This window comes from Hylobates moloch, unplaced genomic scaffold (assembly GCF_009828535.3).
Source record: "Hylobates moloch isolate HMO894 unplaced genomic scaffold, HMol_V3 SCAFFOLD_11, whole genome shotgun sequence".
Classification (NCBI taxonomy): Eukaryota; Metazoa; Chordata; class Mammalia; order Primates; family Hylobatidae; genus Hylobates; species Hylobates moloch.
The window spans coordinates 31,771,072-31,784,240 of NW_026652286.1; positions in this window are offsets into that span (position 1 = coordinate 31,771,072).

Consider the following 13,169-nt stretch of genomic DNA (forward strand, 5'->3'; position numbering starts at 1 on the left):
CACAGGGGTTGTTGAGGGAGGGATGGGTCTCCAGTCAGATCTGAGCTTTCTGCTTCCCATCATGGATCCCCACCATGGCTTCTCCTCACCCAGAGAACAAGGGCTAAGCCCCTAGGGCTGGCTGTTGTGTGTGTGTGTGTGTGTGTGTGTGTGTGTGTGTGTGTGTGTGTAGGGGGCCTGGTCTGTTTTTGTGTGTGTGTGTGTGTGTGTGTAGGGGGCCTGGTGTGTGTGGGGTGTGTGTGTGTAGGGCCAAATGTGATGTGTGTGTATGAGTGTGTGTGGTGGGCCAGGTGTATGTGGGGTGTGTGTGTGTGTAAGGCTGACTGTGATGTGTGTTCCGTGTGTGTGTGTGTCTGTGTGTGTGTGTAGGGCCAGTGTGTGGTGTGTTTGTGTATGTAGGGCCAAGTGTAATGGGTGTTGTGTATATATGTCTATGTGTGTGTGATATGTGTGTGTAGAGGGCCAGGTGTGTGTGAGACGTGTGTGTGGGGCGGGGCAGATGTGTGTGTGTGGGGGGGTGTGCACGCTCGTGTATGTGTGTGAGTGTGGTTTTGTGTGTGGTGTGTGTGTGTCTGTGTGTGTGTGTGGAGGGGCTGTGGGTTGGCGGTGCTGCCAGAGTCCGGCCTGCCTCTCCAGCCTTGTCACCCATTTCCTTCTCCTCCTGCCCCATGTGCAGCAGCCCAGAGCTGCAGAGGGCTGCCGTTTCTCCTTCCTCTTGGCCTTTGCGGTCTCTGCTTCCCCTCGGAGTGCTCTTCCCTGCCTGTTTGCCTGGCCGCTGTCCTTTCCTCCTTTAATTACTGCTTTCACTGTTAACGTTTCCATTCTGCTTATTCTGCTTTTCCTCACTCTTGTCTCTCCCCAGGCAAAGCTGGTGGCTCCCTCTCTGCTCCCCTCCAGACGAGTGTTGTGAAAGGGTTAACAGCATAGCCCCTGGCTCTTTACTGCCCAGTTCTAAATTCCAGCTGCAGGCCCCACTAGCTGTGACTTTGGGTAAAGGACTTAAACTCTTTAGAGAAGGATAGTCCTAGGGACCACGTGGCACCATTAACGTGTCAGCAAGGTGTCTTGGAGGGGCCAAGGAAGTTTTAGGAGGAAGCAATGTCTGGCTGAGTTTAAAGGACAAGGAGATGGCTCTAGCTGGTGGGTGGTACCTCTGAGCATCAAGCACACACAATGGGACTCCAGAAAATAAGTCGGCGGTGTGGAGTCACAGAGGAGGGAATGTGCCCAGTGGCCCAGAGGACCGGAGCACCAGATGCCGGGCGTCAGGCCAGTCCTCTGCTGGAGGGATGCAGGGACTCTCAGCCTTCGTGCTACTTCTGTCCAAGCCATTTGGGTTTGGCGCGGACACACAATAGTGCCTGAAGAGGTGGCTGCGATTTTCCCCTTGAGCTCTCAGATGTCTTAAAATTGGTCCGAATAATTTTTTCCCCTCAAATTGTTCAAAACGTTCTGTTTCTGGCCTGAGTGCTTGGGTTTCATGTTACCTCGTGGAAGGGGTCCTGGAGCAAACCTGGAGGTCTTGGGGAGCTTAGTGAGTCAGGGCACCCCCATCCACTCACCCTGCTACACTGCCAAGCCAGCTCCCGGGGCCAGAGGAGGGAGGTGGCTGGTGGGTGCTAACAGGCTGAGCTCTGAGCCCCGCTGCCCAGGCCGTGGCCAGCGCCTGTGGGCAGGTTGGGCTGCAGGCCCGGCGGGGGCCAGCAGGCGCTGCCGGGAGTCCAGCCAGCTGAAGCTTGATACCTGGCTCCTGGCTCCAGGGGTTGCTGCCCAAGAGGGTGGGACGGAGGTGTGGGCCTTCTGGGCGGCCAGCCTGGGGGTGGCTCTGTGGCTCTGTTTGCATTGGCTCCCACAGAGCAAGTGGGAGGAGCTGCTGATCACATCTCAGGGCCCGGCCAGCCTCCAGAGAGATAGGGCTTGTGCTCCCCAGCATGGGTGGGCTCACACACACAATTCAGCCTCCCTTAGCCTCTCCAACACTTGCCTTGAAATAGGCTCTCAGGCAGACATTACAATGATGGAGGAAGCTTTCAGGAAAGGGTATGTGTGGAGAGTGGATGCTCAGGCCAAGGGAGGCAGGGAGGCTCTGGGGTTGTGACATCCGGGACAGGACCCAGAGATGTGGATGCTGAAAGGCCAGAGGCTATGGGAGTGCAGGAACCTTCTAATTACAGCAAAGTCCTTCCATACTTACTCCTAGCTAGTATGTGCTTTGCAGAGGTCTGTGGGTCTTAACTCAGAACTCATTTCTCTACTGCCTCTGACAGCCAGGGCCACCATCTTGTGCAACTCCAGAGCACTATTCCATACTGAGTTCAATGGAACCACAGCGCCTGGAAGTAAGGAGCGATTCTCATAGAATGCACTAGGAATGCGCACCCTGGGGTTGTGCAGCAAGGCAGCATTGACGCGAGCAGCTCAGACCCAGGACAAGATGCCATGGGGAACTTAGCTTGCCCTGAGCCTGCACAACCTGGGGTCTGTGCCATCCACTGATGCAACTCAGGAATGAGTTTTATTGTTCTTGAACAGAGGAAGGAGTGGAGTTGGAAGAGGGATCTTCTGTATTGATGCTGATAACCCACCGACAGTCTTAGTTCCTCAGGGGGCAGTGGGTCCATGGGCAGCTTGGAGCCATTACTGTCTGTTCTTGAGACCCTCCTGTCTTCCTTACCTTCCTCTGAACAAGCAGGCCTCCAATTCAGCCCTCACTTCTGCCTTTGAAACCATGAAAACCAAAGCTGGCTAATTTAGGTGAACTAAAGATTTATTAAAAGGATTTTGAGAAACTTGCAGAATCTCTAGAGGGCCAGAAGACCTGGCCTGGAGGCCCACAGTGAAGAACAACATCCAAAATCACTTTGCAGAACTGACCAGTCCAGGGAGAGCACCTAGGCCTTCACTGCAGGCTCTGACACTGCAGTCAGTGACAACCTAAGTGCTCTCCCTGCTCCAGATCCCAGCTGGCCCCGGAAGATTAGCCCTGGCTCTTCTGGAACATGAGTGTGGTGGCTACTGCTGCCCTCACTGGAATGGGTTCCAGGTGGCGTCTGCTTGGTTGCATCCTTTGCTTTCAATTCTGTTTGATGTGGATGATCCTGGTGATCAAAGCATGGTCACGGGCTTCAGTTTTGACTGCAAGAAGGCTGGGAAAGTGGAGGTCTGGCTGCCATACAAAGAGGTGGTCTCTGCCTCCAACTAGGACTCTGAGTGGAGAATTCCATAAACACGGGGGGAATGTTCAAAGGCGACAAATGACCACTGCAGAGGTGTGCAGAGCCTTCTCAAAAGAGCAGCATATGTATATGTTGCTCTCCCAAAGGCAGGGCTAGATAAGCCCAGCATACCAAGATGCCCCCTTTCCCCTCCTGCCTCAGCGTCCTCTCACTTCTCTCTCTGTTGAGACCTGCAGTCAGATGTTCTTACCTCCTTGACCCTGGAAATCATTCTCTTTCCCACCCTTAAGTTTGATCTCCAGCCTCCCCACTATGGTCCTACATTATTATTATTTTTTTAATTTGGGAATTTGAGCACCTTTAAACTTTGAGCAGATTCAAGGAAAGCTCTCCTCTGCTTGATCCCACAGTTCAGGGTGGCCACAAAGCCTGTTCTGTGAGCAGAGGCAGAGGGGGTGCCCCTCAGGGTCTGCTGAGCTGACTGCAGCTGGCTCCTCTCTAGTTTGCAGTGACAGCAGCACATCTGGCCCAGGTGAACATTCATCTTTCCCAAAGATAACACAGACTGGTGTCACACGCGGAATGTCCAGAAGCCCTTTAGCTTGACTTTGAACCTGCCTCCTGGGCAGTGCCCTGTAGGCAGGATGGAGCCTTCCATCCACCTGGCCTAGGTTAGGAGAGTTGGTGCTCTGGCTGGGAATGAGTCACCCCTCTTCTGGGAAGCATGGCCTTGGGGCGTGTCAGGCACGTTCTGTCCCACACTCCCCCATCTCCCACTTCTATTAAACAGTGTCTTTTTCCTCAGGTTATCCCAGTACTCCACTGCACCCAGCACCTTCTTTTAAACAACGTATTATTTTTAATTTTGGAGTATAAATGGCCTTTTTATTATAAAAGTAATGGATACTCTATAAAATTCAAGCAATGTATAAATCTGTAAATTAGAAAGTGTAGAGTCCTCTGACATGGAACTTTACTTCTTAGACAATCATTGTTAAATTTTTTCAATCTCCGTATATATATAAAGGTACACACACACACACACACACACACACACAGACACACACGAAATACATCCATATGGGGAAAGATGCACACAATACGGTGTTGGTTTTTAAAAGCCAGTTCACATGACAGTCTGCGTCTGCATTATTTTATACCTGATTTTGGTTAAAACGAAATGGACTATCTAATAGAACGTCCAACCTTTGGATGGGCTGCCGCCCAGGAGGAAGTGAGCTCCCTGTCACAGGAGGAATGTTAGCCAAGACTGAGCAGTCAGGCACAGAACTGGAAGGTGGACCTGAGCCACAGCTCTTGTCTGTTTAGCACAACTGTTCTTGGGGTCCAGCAGCTAACAGGACCAAGCGTTTTAAGCTGTGGTTGGCCCTATAGAAGGAGGTGAAGGAGAGGCACACTGGCTCAGCTCGGAGGGGCCTGGCCCTGGGTCCCTCCATGGTGTGGTTTGACTGTTTCCCCATCCAAATCTCACCTTGAATTGTAATAATCCCCATGTGTCAAGGGCGGGGCCAGGTGGAGATAATTGAATCATGGGGGCAATTTCCTCCATGCTGTTCTCGTGGTGGTGAATACATCTCACAAGTTCTGATGGCTTCATAAATAGGAGTTCCCCTGCCCAAGCTCTCTTGCCTACCACCGTGTAAGACATCCCTTTGTTCTTCCTTTGCCAACTGCCATGATTGTGAGGCCTCCCCAACCATGTGGAACTGTGAGTCCATTAAACCTCTTTTTGTTTAAAAATCACCCAGTCTCGACTATATCTTTAGTAGCAGCATGAGAAAAGACTAATATACTCTATCATCCCTTCTCTCTCTACCCTACTGACCTGGCACAGGGTAAGAGTGGGGCTCTCCTCCTGGGGGAGCCCCAAGAAGTGGCCAGGCCGGTTGGCCTCCCGGAGCATATGGTCCCCATGGCATTGACAGTTCCAGAGGCCAAGCTGGGGGGTTTCACAGGCCCTGGATCAAGCTGAGAGGTAGGGGATCAGCAACTGCTTATCAGTTAGTGCCTCGCTGGTTTCTTCTCCAGGAGACACTGAATAAATATTTGCCGAATAAATGGCCGACTGAATGGCCTATGTCACCTTGTCCCTAAACTCTGGCTCTAGCAGCATTTCTGAGTCTCAGGGAGTGTCCCACTCAACCCACTTCAGGAAGTGGACCTGTTTGCAGGAAATGGCAGCGTTCTAACCTCAAGAAACTCAGACTTTCTGAGGAGGGAGGCCCCACCGAGGTGACCTGTCCTGTCCTGTCTGATGCAGGCCTCTGTCTTGAAAAGGTGGGAGCAACTTACGCTTTCAGCTCTGTGAGGGAGATTTTCAGACTCATGGCTTCCTGCAAGGGACAGAACAAGACGCCCTGAGAGTGAGCTGGCTGTCCACAGAGGTGTGCGAACAGGCCAGCAGCCTTCAACCTTGAGGTTGGGCTTCTCCTCCTTCACAGGGCGGAGTGGAGTGAGTCATGGGGAAGGGAGCTCTTGCAGTCTTGGGGTCTGGGGACCATCCCCAAGGTTTCCCTTTCATTATGTGGAAGGTCTGCCCATCCCCTGTCCTCATCCTCTTCTCCCTTCCCTGGCCCTGCTCGAGGGGACTCGTTTCCTCCCTCCCCACTCCTATTTTTCTTCCTCTCCCCACAGTTCCCAGAAGTGGGACCCAGGCCTCCAGCTGCAGCCTGTCCAGGTTCCCTATCGGATTATGAAGCTTAACATTTTTGTGAAGGAAGAAGAAAGCCTTCCCTCTGGAGAGTGATAAGAACATTCCATCCTCCTCTGGCTCCAGGGAGCCTGGGAAACAATCACCAAAGGGAGAGAGACTCCCCAGGGACAGGCTCCGGAGGGCACGGGCAGGGCTGCCCTCTGCTGGCCCTCCCACCCGCTCCTGCCCTTCCCTCCACAGAGGCCTGGTCTGGTCTCTGGTCAGCCAGTGAGATCCTGGGGCAGGGGCCTGGGGAGGGGGGCAGGCCTCAGGCTGCACAGACTAGGGTTCCTCGGGGTGGAGGGCTTCTCCGTAGCCTGGGGCTGCCTGGGGGGGCAAGGAACCTTGGGCACTAGCTCTCTTGAAAGTGAATTGTGCAATCTTGGCAGTAAGAGCTTCCTCCAAGGAGAGCACTCAGAAGACAGGCCATATGGGGGTTAATTCGCAGTGGTGTTGTGCATAGTTAAGGGAAACCACCAAGGGGTAGGAAGCATCCCCTGACTAGCAATGTGGGCAAGAGTAGTTACCAGAATGCTGTTGGAAGGAGCAGGGCCATGGCCAAGTTGAAGCCCCTCAAGGCTGGAGTCTCTCTCTGCTCTCAGCCTCTGGTCTCCTGCAGCCGAAAGGCAAGGGTGCCTGAGTACCACAGTCCATGAAAGTCAGCCTCCTGCACAGAGTGAGGAGAGCCGGGATGGAGAGGAGCACATGGAGAAGATCCACATACAATAATATCTGTTGAATGAATGAATGAATGCCCTTAAGAAATGCACATATTGTTGAAGACACATTCATTCCTTCACTACTTCATTCATTTCTGTACAATCATGCATCACTTAATGACAGGGATAAGTTCTGAGAAACGCATCGTTAGGTGATGTTGTTGTCATGTGAACATCACAGAGGGAACTTAACAAACCTAGATGGTATAGTCTACTACACACCTAGGCTATCCTGGTATAGTCAAATGCTTCTAGGCTAAAAACCTGTACCGCATGTTACTGTACTGAATACTGTAGACAATTGTGACAAAATGGCATTTGCGCATTTAAACATGTCCAGATGCAGAAAAGGTACAGTAAAAATACAGTATTATAATCTAAGGGGATCTCATTGTATATGCGGTCAATTGTTGACTAGAACATCACTTCGGGGCCCATGACTGTATTTATTCATTCGTTTGTTTAGAGCAGAGCTATTGAGCACGGAGTGGGTGTTAAGATGCATCAGTGACTAAGCGCAGGCAGTCTCAGCCCTCCCTAGACCCCATACCCAGGACAGGCTTGCTGGGAAGATGGACTTGGAACTGCTGGTACTGCCTAACACACCTGGCCCATCTGCTTGCAGCATGCTCTGGGAGTAGCTGTAGAGCATACCTGCGTGCTGGTGCATTGGGCCTAGTGCAGGCTGGGGCACGTGAGAAATCCATGGGTTCCTTGGGGGACCTGTTAAGTTAGCCCAGACTGGGTGGGGACATATCATTTGTCACTTGTTTTTCTAAACTCTGGGGATTTGAAGTTTGATGAGAAGGAGGTCACAGAGACCCGTGGCACACAGCCTGCAGGCTCTATAATCCTGTAATCACTAACACCACAAGCACGCATGTGTGTCAGGGCTTCAGCACTTGAACTCATTTAATCTGCATGACAGCCCTGTGAAATCCACCTTCTAGGCCCATTTGATTGTTGAGGGACCTGAAACACAGAAAGGTTGAGACTTGCTCAAGGCCGCACAGCTATTAAGTGGTAGAGCCGGCATTTGTACCCTGGCAATTGTCTCCAGAGCATGTGCTACTATCCTTTATGTAAAGGCTTTTGATGCAAGGTCAGTGATGGAGGAGGGAACCGTCCTGTCAGGAAGATCCAGGGTGAAATCTAGGGCAGGGACCCTCCTCCAGCCCTCCTCTTCATCCCCTCTACTGCCACTTGTCCCTGTCACACCAGTAATCCTACAACGGCTTCCACCCTGGCCACTTGCCCTCATCTCACTCTTGCCCCACTCATACTCCAAGAGGTCTGTTTTCAGAACTCAAACCCATTGCTCATGAACCTTTAGCAGCTCCTGTTCGCCCTAGAATTAAAAGCCCAAACTCCTCTCCATGTTCTGGATGATGCTGTAGGATCACCCTGTCCACCTCAATGCCTTTATTTCTCATCATTTCCCCCTTGTTTTCTCCACTGCAGCCCACTAGCCCTCTTGTTGGTTCTAGCAGCCATGCCATTTTTGCTTTGAGACCATTCCACTTGCTGTATCCCCTGCAGGAAATACTGTTCCCCCAGAAATTCAAGTGCTTCGTGCCCTCTCACATCACTGAAGTCTCAGTTCAAATGTCACCCCTTTTGGAGTTTCCTAAATTATCCTTCTTGTTATATTTGGAACAGATAATTCCTCCACTAAAATATAAGCTTCATGAGGGAGGAACTTTGCTGTTCTGATTAATGTATCCTCAGTATCTGGAACAGGGTCCGGCACATAGTATATGCTAAGTCAATGGTTGGTCATAATCCAGATTTGGAGGCCGAGGCGGATGAGGTCAGAGTCGAGACCATGGTGAAACCGTCTCTATAATTAGCCGGGCATGGTGGTGGGCCCCTGTAGTCCCAGCTACTTGGAGAGGCTGAGGCGGGAGAATGGCGTGAACCCAGGAGGCAGAGCTTGCAGTGAGCCAAGATTGCGCCACTGCACTCCAGCCTGGGCGACAGAGCGAGACTCCGTCTCAAAAAAAATAAAAATAAAAAATAATTCTTGAATAAACGCTTGCTCTGCTATTCACTATCCCTGGGCCTTCTACCATCTTCTTCACTCAGCTAACTCCATTAACCCTTGAGTTGGGAGCTCAAAGGCCATTTCTTCAGGGAGGCCCCTGCTCATGCCAGAATACATTCGCTACCTCCCCACCTCCCATCCCACATTCTACCCTCCCAGAGCCTCTGGGCTTCTGTTGTTGCATCTCACTCTTGCCCTTACTGGTTTGATGTCTGTCTGTTAGAGAATCAGCTCTCTGTGGAACGCTGAGGGACTGTGCTGTTTTGTTTACTGCTGTCTCTCACATGCTTAGCACAGTGCCTGGCACGTAGTAGATGCTCCAAGATTATGTGTTGAATCATTGGAGGGACAACTGAGGGCTTCAGACCTGAGGACACAGGTCTCTCCAGCTGCTTCTACTCCAAAAGGTCTGGAAAGCTCTGCCAGGCATTTTCTTTTCTTTTTTTTTTGAGACGGAGTCTCGCTCTGTCGCCCAGGCTGGAGTGCAGGGGGGCAATCTCGGCTCACTGCAAGCTCCGCCTCCGGGTTCACGCCACTCTTCTGCCTCAGCCTCTCCGAGTAGCTGGGACTACAGGCGCCCGCCACCACGCCCGGCTAATTTTTTTGTGTGTTTTTAGTAGAGACGGGGTTTCACCGTAGTCTCGATCTCCTGACCTCGTGATCCGCCCGCCTTGGCCTCCCAAAGTGCTGGGATTACAAGCGTGAGCCACCGCGCCCGGCCCAGGCATTTTCACATACATGATCTCAATCTGTTCAACACACCCATGAGGCAGGTATGGTGATCCCCCTTTATAGGAGGAGGCAGAGCCTTGGAAAGATTGGGGAACTTTCCCAAAGTCACACGTTAGAGAGCAGCAAAGCCGGGTCTCAAAGCCAGGCCCATTTGAGTTGAATGCTTTTCTTCCTGGGGGTCACCTATGGCTCTGGTGTGACTGATGGAGAAAGAAAGCTACAGGGCAGATTATTTCAAACAAGGCAGAAGGCAGCCTCTCCCTTCCCTCCCCAAGATTCTTCTGCTCCCTTAGAACCTGCATTAGTTATTTATTGCTGTGAAACAAATTACCCCAAAACTTAGTGGTTTGAAACAATACATGTATGATTTCACAGTTTCTATAGGTCAGGGATCCAGGTGCAGTTTACCTGGGTTCTGAGCGTCAGGGTCCCTCACAGGCTGCAAAGTATTGGCTGGGGCTGTGGTCATCTCAAGGCTCAACTGAGGAAGGAACACTCCAAGCTCACTCCCATGGCGCTGGTGGGATTCAGTTCCTTGCTGGCTGTGGGCCAGAGGCTGTCCTCAGTTCTTTACCAGCTTGCTTCATCAAAGCCAGCAAGCCGAGGAGGAAGAGGGTCAGAGGGAGAGAAGTCACAGTTTTTATAACTTAATCAGGGAAGTGACATTCCATCACTTTTACTACATTCCATTCATCAGGAGCATGTCCCTAGGTCCAGCCCACACACAAGATGAGAGGATTACACAAGGGAGTGTATCCCAGGAGGTGGGATCACTGGGAGCCACCACATAGCCCTGTACTGTTTTGGCAGTTATTAGATCATGACTTCCTGTAGGGCAGCTAACCTTGTCCTGTTTGCCAAACATGCATGGGAATTAGCATGCATTTATTCATTTATTGACTTGTTTATTTATTTGACAGGCATTTACTGTGCAACTACTGTGTGCAGATCTTGACTGCTGGAGTTGCGAAACAGGGAAAAGAGGGCACATTTCCTGCCTAAGAGGAGACAGATCTGTAAACGTAGAAGTGAAATTTAGTGCCTGCTCATGGGGAAGTAACCGGGCTAATGCTCATTGGGAAATAACTGGACTAATGCCCCTTTAGCACTTACTATGTTCTAGGTATCAGCCTAAAGTGCTTTACATACACTATCTCATTTGATCCTCACAACAACCTATAAGGTAGCTACAGTCATCCCTCGGTATCCAGCGGGGATTGGTCCCAGGACCTCCTTCAGATACAAAAATCCATGGATGCTCGAGTCCCTGATACAAAATGGCATAGTATTTGCATATAACCTGTGCACAGCCTCCCATATACCTTAAGTCATCTCTGGGTTACTTATAAGATCTAATACAATGTAAATGCCATGGAAAAAGTTGTTACGCTGTATTGTTTAGGGAATAATGACAAAGAAAAAACAGTCTACATGTTTAGTGCAGATGCAATGTTTTTTTCTGAATATTTTAGATTCATGGTTGGTTGAATCCACAGATGTGGAACCCATGGATACAGAGGACTGACTGTACTATTTTCCTCACTCCATTTTAAAGAAGAAGAAACTGAGCACAAAAGGGTTAACTATTTGCTCAAGGTTACATGCTAGTGAGGCAGGTCTAGCATTGGAGCCTAGGCATTCTGGCTCCTGAGGCCATGCGCTCAGTGCCTAGGCTATCCTGTCTCTTGAAAGGCAGGCTCCTTGAGGGTGGCTTTCAGCAGAATGACAGGTGCCGGGCTGTTCCTGGGAGCAGTTCTCCCCGGGGTTTTAGGAGAATATGTAGACAGATACTTTTTCAGGAGCTCTGGAGAAGCTGGGTTATTTGGGTTGGGAAGAGTGGCTGGGAAGCCCACTCGCAAGCAAGGGGAAGAGAGTTGTTTTGGTTTAAAAGATTGACATTTTAATAAACTGCTCTTAATTAACAGCACTTTGAAATTCTGAGTGGCGTGCTCTCCATCTCAAAACACGCGGGCGGGTGGCTTCTCAGAGAGCACGATGCTTGTGGGTGATCTCCCTTTTTGAAACAAACCCAGACCCTCCAGTCACAATTTATTTTTCATTCCCAAAATGATCTTTACTGCAAATGTTGCTTTGGTTCGAGCGAATTAGAAATCCTTATTACACAGGAAGGCACTTCAAACAGTGCCCAGCTCGCCGCGCCGGCTGTGGCATCAAAGGCTCCGCTGAAATCTCTGATTACCACCCAGGCTGTTGCCCACATGGGAAAGGCGGCATCTGAGGCTCAGGCCCTGGCTGTGGGACCGAGCAGGCTCAGGGGGTGCAGAAGCCAGCAGCCTCCGTGCCGGCCTTGGTGCTTCCCCAGTACGGGGGTTTTGGAGGGAGTGCTGTGGACAGAAGGGAAACAGAATGGCACAGATGAACTTGGCTGGGCACCTAGTATGTACTCACTTTTCTGAGGCAGAAAGAGCCCAGTCCTTATGGGCCTGTGACCCCCTCTACAAGTAAGGAAACCTCGCAACTCCTTACTCCCTCCCTGAACACAGGTGTTATTTTCTTTATTCTATAGGTAAGGAAGAGACGCTGAGTTCCTCGGCTGCCCAGGTAGCAGGAGGTGAAGCTGAGATTCGCACAGCCCTGTCTGACACTATCTTCTCCTCTAGATTGAGATCTTCAAGTTCAGGGTTATGTCTCATGCCTGTGTCCTCAGCAGCTGACGCAGGGTCTAGCTCAGGACAGGCAGCAGGCAATGTCCTTGAATTGAACCAAGCAGATTCATGATTTCATTCAACAATGTTTATTGAGTCTCTGCTATATGTTAGGAGCTGTTCTTATTGTTTGCCTGAGTCAGTCTGGGCTGCTATAACAAAGTATTACAGACCGGGTGGCTTATAAACAATTGATATTTATTTATGTCAGTTCTGGAGGCTGGGAAGTCAAGGTGCTGACAGATTCAGTGTCTTGTGCGGACCCACTTTCCAGTTCTCACGGCACCTTCCTTCTGTGTCCTCACATGGTGGAAGGGACAGATGAGCTCCCTGGGGTCATTGAATAAGGGCTGTAATAAGAATAAGGACACTGATCACATTCACAGGGGCAGAGCTCATGATCTAGTCACCTCCCAAAAGGCCCTATCTCCTAATACCATCTGCTGGGGATTAGGGTTTTAATATATACATTTTGGGGTCACAAACATTAGGACCGTGGTAGTGTTGATGGCATTTTGCTGGTGTAGTGAATGGTACCCCTCTCTCCAACAAAGATATGTCCACATCTTAATCCCTGGAACATGTGAATGAGACCTTATTTCAAAAAAAGGTCTTTGCAGATGTCATTAAGTTAAGGATCTTGACATGAGATCATTCTGGTTTACATGGGTGGACCCAAATGTGATAACTGTCTTTATGAGACTGAAGAGGAGAAAGGCCATGGGAAGACAGAGGCAGAGCTTACAGTGATGCAGCCACAAGCCAAGGAATGTCCAAAGCCACCAGAAGCTGGAAAGAACAAGGAAGAATTCTCCCTTAGAGCCTTTGGAGGGAGCATGGCCCTGCTGACACCTTGATTTTGGACTTCGGGCCTCCAGAACTATAAGAGAATAAATTTCTGTTGTCTTAAGCTCCAGGTTGGTGGCACTTGGTTATGGCATCCCTAGGAAATGACTAGATCTGGCACTGGAGGTTGGGAAGAGGCCTTTGGCCCCATCTTAGTCACTCTGGACTTGCATGGGGGACATGATAGTGAAGGGGCAGGGGAGGTGGCTGGAGGCAGTGGTCATCTCATCAGGACCTGGGTCTGAGCCACTTTCCTCTGGAGGTGTTTCACTG